This window comes from Macaca mulatta, chromosome 6, assembly GCF_049350105.2.
Source record: "Macaca mulatta isolate MMU2019108-1 chromosome 6, T2T-MMU8v2.0, whole genome shotgun sequence".
Classification (NCBI taxonomy): Eukaryota; Metazoa; Chordata; class Mammalia; order Primates; family Cercopithecidae; genus Macaca; species Macaca mulatta.
The window spans coordinates 134,233,129-134,249,884 of record NC_133411.1 but is presented as its reverse complement, the minus strand read 5'-3'; the positions used below and the strand labels follow the sequence as shown (position 1 = coordinate 134,249,884).

Below are 16,756 nucleotides of genomic sequence, written 5' to 3'. Positions count from 1 at the left end.
TTTTTGCCACCTCCTCCACCCCACCCCCAAATAAGCATCTTTCTAGGCAGAATTCAATAACCAGCAACACTAATTTTGAAACTGCATTTTCTTCCCTTCCTTTTCTCTGCAGCCTTCCAGTGTTTCAACTGCCAGACGGGATTCAAGGTTCAAGTTTCTGGACTTTTCTAACCACCCAGCAGCCCCTGCAAGTGGTTACATTTCCTAAACAAATGTCCAGTTTGGGGTGGAAGGCAGAGAGATAATTTGATTCTATGTTTCTCCTTATTAAAGAGTGAGCATTTTGCTTGGCTTTGCCCTCTGTGTTTAGATCTTCCTCATTACCCTACCAATGATGGCTGGTCAGAGATCCTGGCCATCTCTACATCTTTTTCCACTTTAGAGACAAGACTAACAATTACCAATGTGCATTATAAGTTCACTGCTGAAAGCCTTAAATTGCTAGTTTAAATATCCAGTACCAAGGGCGCTTTCATTTCCTAAAAGTTATAATTGTTTAGAATTCACAGCCTTATATTTATGCTTCGACAATTTCTTGGGTGATAAATGCTCAGTTAGTATCAGGTTTTAAATTTAATTTACTTATAATCTACAAATAGTGCTAGTTAAGAAAGCCTACTTATAAATAATAAAACCTTGCCATAATTAGCAAGAGTGTGGAAGGAAGAAGAATTGCCTTGGGCCACACATACAATATACTAACACTAATGATAGCTGATGAGCAAAAAAAAAAAAGGCACAAATAAAATATCACATAATGTTTTAAGAAAGTTTACGAATTTGTGTTGGGCTGCATTTGAAGCCATTCTGGGCTGCATGCAGTCTGTGGGTCATGGCTTGGACAAGCTTGTAACTAGAGTTTATAATGATTCTTCCATCATTTAGCCTCTGTTTTCAAAAATAAGGTATTTTTCCCTAATAACTTTTACAACGTGATAGTTAATTGTTAAAATAATCACTAAAACAGCCATCCTACCTATGACTCCTTCAAGAAAATCCATTTGTATAAAGGAAGATTAAGTGAATGAATAAATAATTTTGTTTAATAGTAAATTCACAGCTAGTATCAGAAGTTACATAATTTAGGATGAGCTCCTCTAAATGACCTTTGTTTAATTGTAAGACTGATCAAAATGTTTAAAAATATAATGGATCGAGTTAGCATGCAGTCCTAGGTAATTAAAGAAATTGTGCCCTTTTTTGTATTTATTTAAAGAAAAGTAAAATAGTGACCTTCCTAAGTATCCTATAGACTACTCTTAACCTTGCCTGGAAGAGGGTGATGATTTTTAGAGTTATGATTGTTAATGGCCTTCAAATGCAGCCTGCACAGGCCCTTAACTCCCCAGTGTACAGTAAGGTTTAGCCCTTTCCAGATGGGAAAATGATAAGGACACTAGAAAGATAGTAGGTCATTCTTGGGCAGCTGCCAGAAACTTGCAGCAAAATGAATCATGTAGGGCTGTGGTGCTTTAGCCAGCATTTTTCCATTTTAATTTATCAAGCCAAAGCTTGTTGACATGAAAGTGAATGAAATTGTTATACAGTGGGCTCTAAAAAGCCAGCTCAAGGGTTTAGTGGTGAAGAGCTCTGACTATAAATAACAAAGAAAACACAAGGAATGTTCTTTCTACTAGCACCTGCTCTGTTGTTTGAGATGCATCGGCAATTAACTCAAATCCCAATATCAGCAGCAACTGGAAAAAGGCCAATTCTATGAAATATGACAGAGGCTCCAAAATCTGTTGTAGATGATTATCAAAGGACTGATTCTCAAACTGGTCATTTTGGTTTTTTGATAGGTAGGGCTGTATTTATTTGTTTATCAAATGTGGTAAAGTAACTGACAGAAATGACAAAGTATTATTGATATTGCCAGGAGAGTGGCTTTGCAATCAGAAAAGGTTAATGCCATCCTGCTTGGAAAAAAAATATTTTGCAGTGACTTGTCCAAAAAAGAAAACAATGAAATAAATCACTGACTAGCATTCATAAATGAAATCTCTGCATTTAGCTGAAGCATATAAATCAGGTTTTACAGTAAAAACAAGTTGTCTGCAATTTCCACCATGAGTGAAAGAAAAAAACTAGCTGATTAGAGTAAGATTTAGCACATGTGCAATAAGGAGAAAAAAAAAAAATAAAACCTTCCTTGATGAAAGAGTGTTTAACATTTTAAGCCTCTACGTTAATGTTTTTGCACACAGTGACTCCTGATTAAATACATTTTTCTTAATAAAGAATGTTACATGTACTAGTAAGAGATGAAGTATAATACTGTCTCTTTTCTTCTGAGGATGGAATAACACAATGTTTCCACTGCATATGCTCGCATCCTGTGGAATCTGGAAAAAATATATACTCTCTGAGTCCGTTTATTTATTTGTACCTTTACTCAAAGGATATTTATTGAATGTCTATTTCGGGCAACACACCATATAAGGTTCTGTCAATTTTCCCAACTGACGTTGCAGATCAGTCAACTGAATATGATGTCTACTTTTTTAAAATCAGGAAAGATAAAGCGTAAATACTTATGATATAAATAAAAAGTAATAAATATTTCCATAAAAGAATGAAATATTAATCAAAGCTTCCTACTATCACCATTCTTTTTCCAATTTGTGAATTCACTTATATTTATATCTCACAGAAACATAAAATTAAGTGTCATTTAGATTTATAATAATTTATTGTTTTTATTTAAAATAATAAAATTGCATGCTATGGTAGCTCTGGAAAATCTAGACTATATGTTCACTATACTATAATCAGTACTCTGCACAGAGACCATTAGGCCATTCCACATATCAACACTGAAAGTCATTTAAAATTGCTATTAATATTATTTAATGATGATAATAAAAGACTAGACTCTGCAATTAACTTTGAGAAAAAATAAAACAATGATTAACATTTGTAAATGCTTATTATGTTCTAGGCATTTTGCTAATTGCTTTATACACATTACTAACTGGATCATTATATTGTCCCTTTTAGGTAAGCACTGCCCTTCTCAGCATTTTACAGATGAGGAAACTGAGGGTCACAACATTTCACTAACTTGGCAATGTCTGATTTGGACCCAGATGAGCAGTACTACCAACAATTATACTAATCTGAAACAGATGATAAATATTTAAAAATAAAAGGCAAAGTGGCCAAGATGGGCGGATCACAAGGCCAGGAGATCGAGACCATCCTGGCTAACATGGTGAAACCCTGTCTCTACTAAAAATACCAAAAAAATTAGCTGGTCTGGTGGTGGGCACCTGTAGTCCCAGCTACTCGGGAGGCTGAGGTGGGAGAATGGCGTGAATCAGGGAGGCGGAGCTTGTGGTGAGCCCAGATCACGCCACTGCACTCCAGCCTAGGCGACAGAGCGAGACTCCATCTCAAAAAAAATAAAATAAAATAAAAAAGGCAAAGTGTTGTTTACAGATAATATAATTGCATGTATGAAAAAAGAGAATGAACTAGAAATTTGTTACAAATGAAGACATTATGATATTTATATTGTTAATAAATGTAAACTCTCATATATAAATAATAACCAATTTAAAAATATAATGGAAGAAAAGATCTTAATCATAGTCCCAAACAGAAAGATCTTTGCAAACACAAACTTTATACAGAATGTGTAGGACATTACAAGGTGAAAATTTTTCACAATCTATGGAAAGACATTATATGCCTTCAATAAATTGCAATTCATCTTGTTCTTAGAAATAAGAGCTCAATGTTAAATCATCATTTCTTTTGAAAAAAAAAAAAGAACACTCTAAAATCTACAAAATAAAACTGTTACTACAGTAGCCTGAAAAGTAAACATAAAACTAGCTGGATTATAAAGAGGAAGAATAAGGAGTTGTACCAGATAATAAAACATATGGTAAAGCTGCAGTTCATATCACTTCAATAACAGGCCAGGAATACACAAAAGCATCAATGGAAAAGAAAGTCCAGAAACACACCCAACTACATATGGAAATTTCCATAAAGAGAGCATCTCAAACCAGTGTGGATAAAGATAAAATTTTCAATAAATCTGTGATAACTGTATAGTCATTTGGAAAAAGTAAAGCCACATCTCCAAATCACTACACTTAGATAAAAATAAACTCCAGATGGATCAAAGATTTAAAGTAAACAATGAAGCCATTAAAGAACTGGATGAAAACGTGACTGAATTTATTTATAACTTAGGGTGGAGATGGTCTTTCTAAGCAGACACAAAATTCAGAAACCATAAATTTGATAATTTAGACAACACTTAAAAAATAAAAAACACTCTTTGAGCAAAGCTTAAAACATTACAAAAGGAAAAAGCATTTAACAAACAAGAAACACAGGACCCACAGCTAATTACCTAAATGTAGGGAAAAAGCTTTACAAATTAGTTTTTAAAACAGAGAACAAACTCACAAAAAACAAACAACAAGAAACATCGATGAACAAAAGAACTTTGTAAGAAAAGAAACAAATAACTAGTCAGCATATGAAAAAGTCTTAACTTTCCTGACCCTGAAACACATACAAATTAAAAACAAATACAAATTATGTAAAAACATGATGATATATAATTATATTAAAACATGATCATTTTAAAACGGGGACTAGCTTAGGTATCACTCAGATTTGTTAAGTCACGGTTTATCTAAATACTCTAATAATGTACAGCCCAACCAATTACAAAATTAGAGTAGATCCGAGTAATATGAAACATTTTATCACTTAATCAAATATTTAAATCATTTTAAAGAGTGTTAGTCGGGAGGCTGAGGCAGGAGAATGGCGCAAACCCGGGAGGCGGAGCTTGCAGTGAGCTGAGATCTGGCCACTGCACTCCAGCCTGGGCGACACAGCGAGACTCCATCTCAAAAAAAAAAAAAAAAAAAAAAAAAAAAAAAGAGTGTTAGGAACCATAAAGTAAAGCGAAAAGGTGCTACTGGTAGATTATTTCTAGCTATAAACATTCAAAAATGGTGACTCTTAGAGCGTAAAGAGATTTTAAAGAAAATTGGAGAGAAAAGAAGGAAATTGTATTTCAAGCTTTTACAAAAGCCACAAAAGCCATTCTTACAGGTGTGAGCTAATATTTCATTGTGGTTTTAACTTGTGTTTCTCTTTTGATTAGTGATGTTAAGCATTTTTTTTCATTACCTGCTAGCCATTTGTGTCTTCTTTTGAGAAATGTCTGAGAAGGTTCTTTGACCATTTCTTAATTTTTTTTAATCTTAAGTTCCTTAAGTTCCATATATATTTTGGATCTTAACCCCAAATCAGATGTATGATTTGCAAATATCTTATCCCATTTTGTAGGTTGTCTCTTCACTGTTGATTGTTTCCAGCAACCTTTTAAGTTTGATGTTATCTTACTTGCCTATTTTTGCTTTTGTTGTCTGCACTTTTCAGGTCGTATTTTAAAAAATATTTTGCCAAGACCAATATCAAGAAGCATTTCCCCTGTGTTTTCTTCCAGTCATGTTTTATAGTTTACAGGTCTTGTGTTTAAGTCTTTAACCCATTTTTAAGCTGATTTTTGTATATGGAGTGAGATAAGGCCCAATTTCATTTTTCTGCACGTGGATATTCCATTTTCCTGGCACCACTTAATTGAAATTGCTTTCTCCATCATGTGACCTTGGCACCTTTGTCACAGATCAGTTGACATAAATTGTCATTTTGTAGTTTAAAATGTTTTATAAATTTTAAAGGCTTATATGTATTTGGCATTTTCCTTTACCTTCTTTTTGCCATATATATATATATATATATTTTAAGACAGGGCTTGCTCTGTACCCAAGCTGGAGTGTAGTGCACCATCTCAGCTCACTGCAACCTCCCCCTCCTGAGCTCAAGTGATTCTCCCACCTCAGCCTCCCTAGTAGCTGGAACTACAGGTATGCACCACCATGCCCAGCTAATTTTTGTATTTTTTGTAGAGATGGGGTTTTGCCATGTGGCCCATGCTAGTCTTGAGCTCCTGGGCTCAAGGGATCCTCCAGCCTCAGCCTCCCAATGTGATCACATAGACTTAAGCCACGGTGCCCAGCCATTGCCAGATATTTTTTATTGCTATTTTAAGCAAACTAATTTGTGGCACTCAAACACCAGATGAATACAACTGATGTTTCAAGAAACTGCCAAACACAAACATTTTCACAGAGGCCATAAATAGCAATGCCAATTAATTTTCTTGCTTTCTCTTTTCCTTTCTTTCTTCCTTCTTTCCTTCTTCTGTCCTTTCTTCCTTCTTTTCTTCCCTCCTCTCTCCATCTTTCATTTTTCCATTCTTTTTTTCTTTTTCTTCCTTCTTTCTTTTCTTCCAACAAATTGGCCAATACTGAATGGCAGTCACAATTCCAGGTAAAGTGAATAGAGAAGTAAACAAGATAAGGCTTCCAGCCTTCTACTGCTCACACTCTAATGTGAGAAAATACAAATAAATAGTACAAAGTATTCCAAATAAAACGTTTTTTGAAATGTAACATGTCAGATAAATGCAAATTAAACCTTCAATAAGACACCACTTCACACCCTCTAAAATAGCTACATTTAAAATACTGGCAATACCATGTTGTCAAGATAGTGGAGCAACCTGAATGCTCAAATATTGATGATGGTGAGAGTGTAAAATGATATAAGCATTTCAGAATACAGTTTAGCATTTTATTGTATGCTACATTTAACATATAATCAGTGAATTTCACTCTGAGGGATTTATCTAATTGCCCCAAAACACTTGTACTTGAAAGTTTGTAATAGCTTTACTCATAGCAAAAAGTAGGAAACAATCCAAATGTCTATCAACAGGAGAATGGATAAACATATTACAATATATTCATAAAATGGAATTCTAATCAGAAATTGACAAAAACATGACTAATAATGCATATAATAACTTGGATGGATCTCAGAAACACTATAATGAGTAAAAAAGTCAGATGTGCAAAGATACATACTGTATGATTCTATTTATGTGAAATTTAGTAACAGACACAATAAATCTGTAGTGTTAGAAATTGGAATGGTGGTTGCCCATGAGGGGAGGAATTTGACTGAATTGAATGGACATAAGGAGATCAAGGTGTTGGTTACATGGGCAGATAGGTTAGTCAAAAGTCACTTAAAATCTGTGCGTATCATTGTACGTAAATTTTACTTCAATTTTAAAAAGAGAAAAATAGCAATATAAACATTTAGGAGATGATTGCAGAAATCCAAGTAAGAGGATCGTGGCAGCAATGGAGGTGGTAAAGTAGTTGGCTGTGAGACATGTTTTGCAGCGTACAGATAAGACTTGTCTACGGATTGGCTGTCAGGAATGAGGAAAAGAAAAGATTCACAGATAAGAAAGGTGACAGGTGTCATCTTCCCTGAGAAGCCTTCTCAAAACACGGCTCATCATCTCCTCCACTAATCATTCTGCATTTTCCTCTTTTCGTATTTGTTAAAGGAGGGTATTTCCTGACTTGGAAAGTTAGTGCTGGTCTTTGACCCAGTATCTCTTCTTTGCCCTTCCCCGGCTCTGCTCTTTGTGACACTGGGAAGGAAAGAGTTGCTCCTCCCTCTAGACTGTGTGTCCCAGGCTACCTCATTATGTGGCTTCTGGTTAGGTCTGGCCAATGGAAAAAATTATAGGAAGCTTAAAACATGTGAGGCAGAGAGAGAAGTCAAGATTATTTCTCTTCCTCTCTCTCTGTGTGTGGAAGCATTTCTCGTCATGGTTATGCCTCCTTCAGGGCCTCAGTTTGCATGAAGTGATTTCCACTCCTGGGCTCCCGGAACATGGCACCACCACTTTGGTCCTTCAGCCTGGTAGGGGCTTCCTGTTCTTGCTAATACTTGGGTTGCCCCAGGGTCTCCTGGCAGCTTTTCAGGATTTCTATCACTTGTGTGCCCAACTTCCTGCACTGGCTTCCCTCCATTTAAAAATCAGAGTACGATTTCAGTTTCCTGGGTTCAACCCTAATAGTCAGGGGGAAAAAACAGAGTAACACTGGGAATGGCAAACTCTTAAGACTAGGTCTGGTTATGATTTTATTATTGTGTTTGCACATTCACAATATATATTTGTAGGAAACATCAACTTAATAATAACAGCAACTTTGCCTTACAGAATGTTTTAAGAGACCTTTTATTATCCAATTTTTCCCCTTAACATGTGCAGTAATTAGCTTAGTGCTTCTCTCAGAACAAATAAATGTTAGATACTATTATCACTTATCAAGTTTCTTGTATTACTATTCCTCAATAAACTGTCCTCTGAAATCTTGAATCCTGAGGAAAATACATTCATAATGAACCTCAGGCTTAGGGATTCATACATAAACAATTATGTTAAGAATATGATTTAATGAGCCTCACATAAGAAAGACAGAAACGTTTCCTAATGGACTAAAAACGTGTGGTTGTTTAAAAATATGTCTAAAGGTTTGGAATGATGAAAGAGTTCTGGAAAAGGATAGTGGTGATGGCTGTATAATATTGTGAATGTACTTAATGCCACTGAATTGTGCATTTAAAAATGGCTTAAATGATAAATAATATTATGATATATTTTTACCACAACAAAAAAGCAAAAATAAAAAAGACTAAAGAAAGTAAATATGGGGTTTAGAGGTATCTGATGAAGTGCATTTTTAAAGGTTATAATTTAAAAATATGTGTGTAAATGTGTGTTAGTCTAGTGTTCTTAATTTCAGAGCATAATAACAAAGAAAATGTAAAGGAAAATGAGGCATAGTTTATTTCTTTTCCACTTCTACCATCTGTTCACATTAGTCACAAAGAAACACCCTTATAAAATTCATTAAACTACTGAGTTATAATTCAATGTGGTAATAAGTCTTCAACACAATGTACACAATCACCAAATGACTATGGCAATGACATCATTGTAATGGTCATAATTACATGACAATTCAGATATTTGATCATGCAAAACATCAGTAAAATAACTATTCTTCTTTTTTGTCAGCCTCTAAATACCTCTATTCATTTGTTATTCAAGAATCTGTGGCTTTCAGGGAGGAGAAAGAAACCCAAGCCAGCAATGGGAGAGACAAAGCTAGGGGGAGGGGAATAGGGTTTGGAGGGGCAGGCAGGAGAAACACCGCACCGTGCATTTGGAGAGTGGAGGGAGGGAGATGAATGTGCCTGAAGCCAGACTAATTATGGGAGAGTGAAAGGTCATCAAAATCAATTTGCAGCATGATGTACAAAGGTCATTATCAGACTCAGATTTTCTCTGCCCGTTTAAAACACAATAAAAATAAAGTGAGTGCTTTAATAACTATGATTAGTAAAGAAAAAAGCATATCATTGAGCCATCTGTTTAAATATTTGTGCTACCTTAGTTTTACTCAAAACATCATGAAAGATGAGCAGGAAGGCATTTTTTTTTTTCTATTTGTTTGCTTTTAAAATCCTGACATTTTCTCCGCTGGTTGCCGAGATTTATAACACAGATGAAAGAGCTCCTCTAAAATTACTGCCCTTTGAAATCAATAGCACGGTATTTGTAACGACTTTCTTTTTATTATAGAGCACTTCATTATTATTTTTATTATAATTTTATGGGACAGTCCGGAACAGAATTCATCATTCACTTATTTGAAGTATCTCACTTACTCAATGGCACAGATGGCCTGATCTGAGGAGATTTAATCATCCCGTGTTAGGCCTGCCTTGACGCTAAATAAATGCAAACCCTGAGAGAGACAGGAAGCAACGTGCAACAATAACATTATCTTAGTCACCATTAAAATCTTGTGAAAACTAATTCATTTGGGAACTTTGGAAGTTAGAGTTATAAAGCTGGATTTTTTTATTTTGTTCTTATTTTTCCTCTAAAAACTAATATAATACTATGACATTATTGGGCAGGACTTTTGAAGTTTTTCAATTGTGTCTATCTGTAAAAAGAACCTTTTACATTAGGACTCAGTACATGTGCACACGTGCATACACATGTACATACATGTATACGCACATACACTGAAACAAACATTTTAAGAAGCAGTATTTGCAATTATTATATATGATGCACAATGTTCTTTTCCAATCTAATTTTTTTGTAATGCTAGTCATAATCCACTAAACTGTTTTAACAAATAGGTCTGGACTTTCTGTTTGAGAAATAGATTCAGGAGGTCCTTCTGTGTTTTAAATGAAATATGTGAGTGCTTAGTGTAATATCTGGCACATAGTAAACATTCCCCATTTACAGCAGTTTTTATGAGAAATGTCTTGAACAGATTTTGCAACTTACCACAGTTTAAAACAACTAGGAAATGCTCTGTCTATAAAGGTAACATCTCTAAATTTTTTTTTCTACTCATATTATTCTAGCCTTGATTCAACCACCCAGTTCTAAAAAACTGACCAACTATTGATTTTACATTATGGACCTACACTGGAAGACAGGAAAAACACAAACATGAGGAAAAAATATCAGTGAAAAAATGAGGTTTCCTTTCTATCCTCAGCCTTTCGCTTCACTTACTAGTTAGCTTTTGTCTATATTATACAATGTAGGCAAAAAGGTAAAAGTATAAATTCTGTAAAATCCCATCATTTTAAAGAATTAGAGAGTCAATAAACTGTGACCACAAAGAAGAAAGAAAAGAAAGGGGGCAAACTGAGGACTTTTCCAACTTCTATGTATCATGTCATTCATTTACTTTCCATAAGCTTAGAAGGAGACTTTTGAAATCCTTTAGCTAACTGAAGTATTTTCACACTTAACTTATTCAATCAATAAATATATATTTATTGTAAACCTGTATTTCTACCTTACGGAAGTGTAAGTTTTATGCATGTTTAATTTTTTTGTGGTTTAGTGAAATTATCCTTTCTTAAATACTAAATTTTACACCTCTCCTGTGACAAACTAACCACAAATCAAGATATATATAAACATGTTGTTTAAGAAATTTTCTGAAACTTGTTCTTTTAGTTAAGAGCGAGAATCTGAAAATCACATCAACATACAATTTGAAGCTAGACTGAGACAATATTAATCTGTATTAGCCACAGACTGAGGGAGGGACCTGGGAACCATGCAAAATGTACTTGTAGAGAAATAATGACCAAACATCAAGAAAAGGTAATAAAAGTCAAATAGGAAAGGCAAGAAAAGATTGCTTTCTTTTCTGTACACACTGATATGGTCTCCATTCAGAGGATGAAAAGATGAGAATTTTTCATTGTGCCCCTTAATATTCAGTAGTCAATGAAAGTTGAACATTACTTGTTTAGCTTTGCTATAGCCATAGACCTGTGAGATGTGTACTTTGCACTAACCTTTGTAATGGCAAGAAAGCAATAACAGAACTTATGAATGGGCCTGAAAAGATGATGGGGCCCAGCAGAAGCATGCTGTGTGTAATGGAGGAGTGTGAGTTCACACGCAGGAATGCAGCATCAGTAGGAGCACATAAATTCAGGTATGAAGGGAAAATGTCAAACATTTTTCTCATTATTTGCTTTCATTATGTAGCCCTATTTTTGCCAAAAGTGGCCATTCTGAAACCCCAAGGTTCCATTTTCAAAAATTCACATGAATAGGAGTTTCAACGTAAACTGGGGTTTATAATACACTACTTGATGAGTGTTGAGGTCGATTGAATGAATGGCTGTCCACGCAGTCAGCTTGAATACTGAAGCCCAAGTACACAAATGAAATAGTCAGAAGAAGAGGCAGCCAGAAAAGCACCTCATATCCTTCCCCAATCAGTTTACCTGAATATAGGAATTCTCATTGTAACTCTCCTGTAAATTAGGGTTCCAAGATAGAAACTGAGTGTATGGATGAAAGTGAGCTCTTCTTAGGCTGATTCTAGCCATTTCACTGTGCTAACCAACCCCCATGGCTAGTCATTTGGCCACAAAATGCAGGGGTCACATTCAGTAAAAAAGTTTGGGCTAAGCACAGATATACACTGTAGTATGATTGGTCTGATATTAGGCACCTTGATATGGTTTGGCTCTGTGTCCCCACCCAAATCTCATCTCAAATTGTAATCCCCACATATTGAGGGAGGGACCTGGTAGGAGGTGATTGGATCATGGAGGTGGTTTCCCCCATGCTGCTCTCGTGATAGTGAGGGAATTCTCATAAGATCTGGTTGTTTGATAAGTGTCTAGCAATTCTCCCTGTGCTCTTTCTCACCTGCTGCCATGTAAGATGTGCCTTGCTTCCCCTTTGCCTTCTGCCATGATTGTAAGTTTCCTGAGACCTCCCCAGCCATGTGGAACTGTGAATCAGTTAAACCTCTTTTCTTCATAAATTACCCAATCTCAGGTAGTTCTTTATAGCAGTGTGAAAATGGACTAATATAGAGAATTGGTACCAGAATAGTGGCATACTGCTATAAAAATAACCTGAAAATGTGGAAGCAACTTTTGAACTGGGTAACAGGCAGAGGTTGGAACAGTTTGGAGTGCTCAGAAAAAGACAGAAAGATGTGGGAAAGTTTGGAACTTCCTAGATACTCGTTGAAAGGTTTTTACCAAAATGCTGATAGTGATATGGATAATGAAGTCTAGGCTGAGGTGGTCTCAGATGGAGATGAGGAACTTCCTGGGAACTGGAATAAAAGTGACTCTTGCTATACTTTAGCAAAGAGACTGGTGGCATTTTGCCCCTGCCCTAGAGATGTGTGGAACTTTGAACTTGAGAGAGATGATTTAGAGTACCTGGCAGAAGAAATTTCTAAGCAGCAAAGCATTCAAGAGGTGACCTGGTTTCTCCTGAAAGCATACAGTTATATACACTCATAAAGAGATGGTTGGAAATTGAAACTTATGATTAAAGGGGAAGCAGAGTGTAAAAGTTTTGGAAAATTTGCAGCCTAACCATGTGGTAGAAAAGAAAAACCCATTTTCTGGGGAAAAAATTTAAGACAGCTGCAGAAATTTGCATAAGTTAAAAAGAGCCGAATGTTAGTAGCCAAGACAATGGGGAAAAATGTTTCCAGGGTATGTCAAAGACCTTCATGGCAGCCCCTCCCATCACAGGCCTGGAGGCCTAAGAGAGAAAAATGGTTTAATGATCTGGGCCCAGGATCCCACTGCTCTGTGCAGCCTTGGGATGCGGTGCTCTATGTCCCAGCTGCTCCAGCTCCAGCCTGACTAAAAGGGGCCAACACACAGCTCAGGCCGTTGCTTCAAAAGGTGCAAGCCCCAAACCTTGGCAGCTTCCATGTGGTGTTTGGCCTGTGGGTACACAGAAGACAAGAGTTGAGCTTTGGGAGCTTCTGCCTAGATTTCAGAGGATAAATGGATTGGATGTCCAGGCAGAAGTCTGCAGCAAGGGCAGAGTACTTATGGAGAACTTCTGCTAGGGCACTGCAGAAGGAAAATGTGGGATTGGGCCCCCCACACAGAGTCCCCACTGGGGCACTGCCTAGGGGAGCTGTGAGAAGAGGGCCACCATCCCCCAGACCCCAGAATAGTAGATCCATCAACAGCTTGCACCATGCACCTGGAAAAGCTGCAAGCACTCAATACCAGCCCCTGAAAGCAGCCAGAGGGGCTGCACCCTGCAGAGTCACAGGGGTAGAGCTGCTCAAGGCCTTGGAAGTCCACCCCTTGCATCAGCATGCCCTGGATGTGAGACATGGAGTCAAAAGAGATTTTGGAGTTTTAAGAACCCTGGCTGGGTTTCACACTTGCATGGGGCCTTCAGGCCCTTTGTTTTGGCCAATTGCTCCCATTTGGAATAGGAATATATACCACATAAATGTACCCCCATTTGATCTTGGAAGTAACTAACTTTCTTATTTAGAGGCTCATAGGCAAAGCCTGTACCCCCATTATATCTTGGAAGTAACTAACTTGTTTCTGATTTTAGAGGCTCATAGGCAGAAGGGACTTGCTTTGTCTCAGACGAGACTTTGGACTTCAACATTTGAGTTAATGTTGGAATGAGTTAAGACTGGGGGACTGTTGGGAAAGAGTGAGATTGGTTTTGAAATGTGAAAAGGACATGAGATTTGGGAGGGACCAGGGGCAGAATGATGTGGTTTGGCTCTGTGTCCCCACTCAAATCTCATCTCGAACTGTAATCCCCACATATCAAGGAAGGGAACTGGTGACTGGATCACGGGGGCAGTTTCCCCCATGGGAGTTCTCAGAAGATCATGTTGAATTTCCCCTGCACACTCTCTCTCTCTACTGATGCCATGTAAGATGTGCCTTTCTTCCCCTTCCTCTTCTGCCATAATTGTAACCCCTTCACCTTCTGCCATGATTGTAAGTTTCCTGAGGCCTCCCCAGCCATGTGAAACTTTGAGTCAATTAAATCTCTTTAAAAAAAATAAATTTCCCAGTCTCAGGTAGTATCTTTATAGCAGTGTGAAAATGGGCTAATACATATCTGTATTCTGGAAAAAAAAAAACAAACAAAACAGTCTAGGTTTGAATCTTGGGCTGTGTTCATTATAGTTGTATACAATGACCAAGTTTTGACTTCCTCGTCAGAAAAATGGGCATATAATATCTCTCAAGATTGTTGGGAGAATTAAATGAGATATTCCAGGTAAATCCTTGAATCACACCCAGGACATAGTAAGCCTGTAATAAATATGTTGTATCTTTTTTATCACAACCAACATTTTTAATTATTAGTGTATTTTTATTATACTTTCTAGGCTTCTTGATGTAAGAGAGAGGAGGATAATTTCAGATTCTCTAGCTTTCATTTGTGTCTTCTGCAGATGGGGAGAGATGCAGACATATCAGATCATAGATTCTTTGAATTTCCAACTTTTAAAAAATGTGTAATCTTAGTTTCTTAAACAATCCTCCAGTTATACATTCAGATAATATTGGAATATATTACACATATTCCTGGAATGTGTTATACAAGATATCCAGAATGGAATTTTGAATATGGCTCAGACTAGGAAATTTGAGGACAAAAATTCATGAGCTGTTTAGTGATTCACTAACACTGCTAGTTTGTTCTTGTAGTTATGATTCCAAGTCACTGGTAGGCATGAATAACTGGACACAAATAATTACTAATAGTGAGATGTTTTAAGTATCTACTACTGTATTACAAGCCATCCCAAAATGTAGTTACTTAAAACAATGACTATATTATTTCTCATGACACTGCAAGTTGGCTAGGATCAGTCAGTTCTTCTGCTCCATGTGATACTCCCTGGGGCTGCAGTCACTGGGGGCGTTCAACCTGGACATCCAAAATGTCCAAAATGGCTTACAGTTGGTTCTGGCTGTCCACCAGGAGCTTAGCTAGGGCTGCCAACTGGAGCACCTCTGCTCTCCTCTACATGGTCTTTCCATATGATCTGGGATCCTCACAGCATGATGACTGCATTCCAAAAGGCCAAAAGTAGAAACTTCCAGTCTTCTTAAAGCCTGGACTTCAAGGTCTCAGAATATCATTTCTTCTTCTGAAATTGCTATTCTCTTGTTCATATTCAGTTATAAGTCAGAATTCAAAGAGAAGGAAAGTGACTTCTACCTTTTGATCTGAGAAATGGCATGTACAGACAGGGAGGAGAGTAAACTTACCAGACAGATATTATGTAAGCTTTATCTGGTACTTTCTTTATAATTTTTTACCCCATTAGATCAGAGATTGGCAAACTATGGCCTGTAAGCCAAATCCAGCTGAATGCCTGTTTTATAAATAAAATTTTATTGGAATACACATTTGTTTGTTTACGTATTGACTGTAGCAGCTTTCAGGCTACAATGGCAGAGTAGAGTGGTTGTGACAGACTTTGTGGCCAGCAAAACCTAAAATATTTATTATATGGCTATTTTCAGAAGTTTGCCAACCCCTGAGTTAGACTATTAGCTAGTTCTTGCAAGCAGGTAATACACACACACACACATACACATACGCGCGCGCACACACACACACACACACACACACACACACAGAGAGAGAGAGAGAGTCACTGACTTAACGATGGTTTGACTTACAATTTTTCAACTTTACAATGTAAGTAGGTGATACATGCTCAGTAGAAGCCATACCTCAAGTACCCATACAACCATTCTTTTTTTCACTTTCAGTACAATATTCGATAAATTAAACGAGTTATTCAGATTCTATTATAAAGTAGGCTTCTGTTAGATGATTCTGTTCAACTATACTCTAATGTAGCTGCTCTGAGCCTACTGCAGTTAGGCCAGGTTAAGCTATACTGTTTGGTAGTTTGGGTATATTAAATAAATGCATTTCAACTTGATATTGTCAGCTTACAATGGCTTTATCAGGATTTAACTTCATTGTAAGTCAAGGAGCATCTGTGTGCGAGGGGGTGTGTATGTGTGTGTGTGTGTGCATTTTTTCTTAAATCTGCAAACAGTACACCTGTCAACAGAATTGTTCAGCAAATTAATACTCTAATGTATTTTTTGATATAGGTAAATATTTTTACTGACTACTTGGTATTATTCAAATAATATATTTGTGTAATTTTTATTAAAATCATAAGACTATTCTTGTGTTGTAGTTCATTATATTTACTTGTGCTTCAACCTGCTCAAGTTTTGCAAAGTGAATTTCAGTGCAAAGCAAGTAATCAAAATTCACATTTCAAATTAATCTTCATGGAAGTATAAGTCATGGTAAAAATGGGGGAAATGTTATATACACAATGTATCTCCTTATATGTTTAATATAGTTACAATGACTTTGAGAGGATATAGCACCAGATTTTTGAAATTCTTTTGTAAAACCTATTTTTATTCCAAATAGCCTTTTTTC

At 36.4% G+C, this 16,756-nt stretch overlaps 1 long non-coding RNA gene across 1 annotated transcript in view; it reads right to left on the bottom strand.

Moving 5' to 3' along the window:
• The window catches only part of LOC106998921 (uncharacterized), a 325,575-nt gene that overhangs the window by 39,032 nt on the left and 269,787 nt on the right, over positions 1-16,756 (bottom strand). The window contains exon 5 of the long non-coding RNA XR_001445501.3: positions 2,250-2,345. This is a non-coding gene — a long non-coding RNA (uncharacterized LOC106998921). The remainder of the gene's footprint in view (positions 1-2,249; positions 2,346-16,756) is intronic.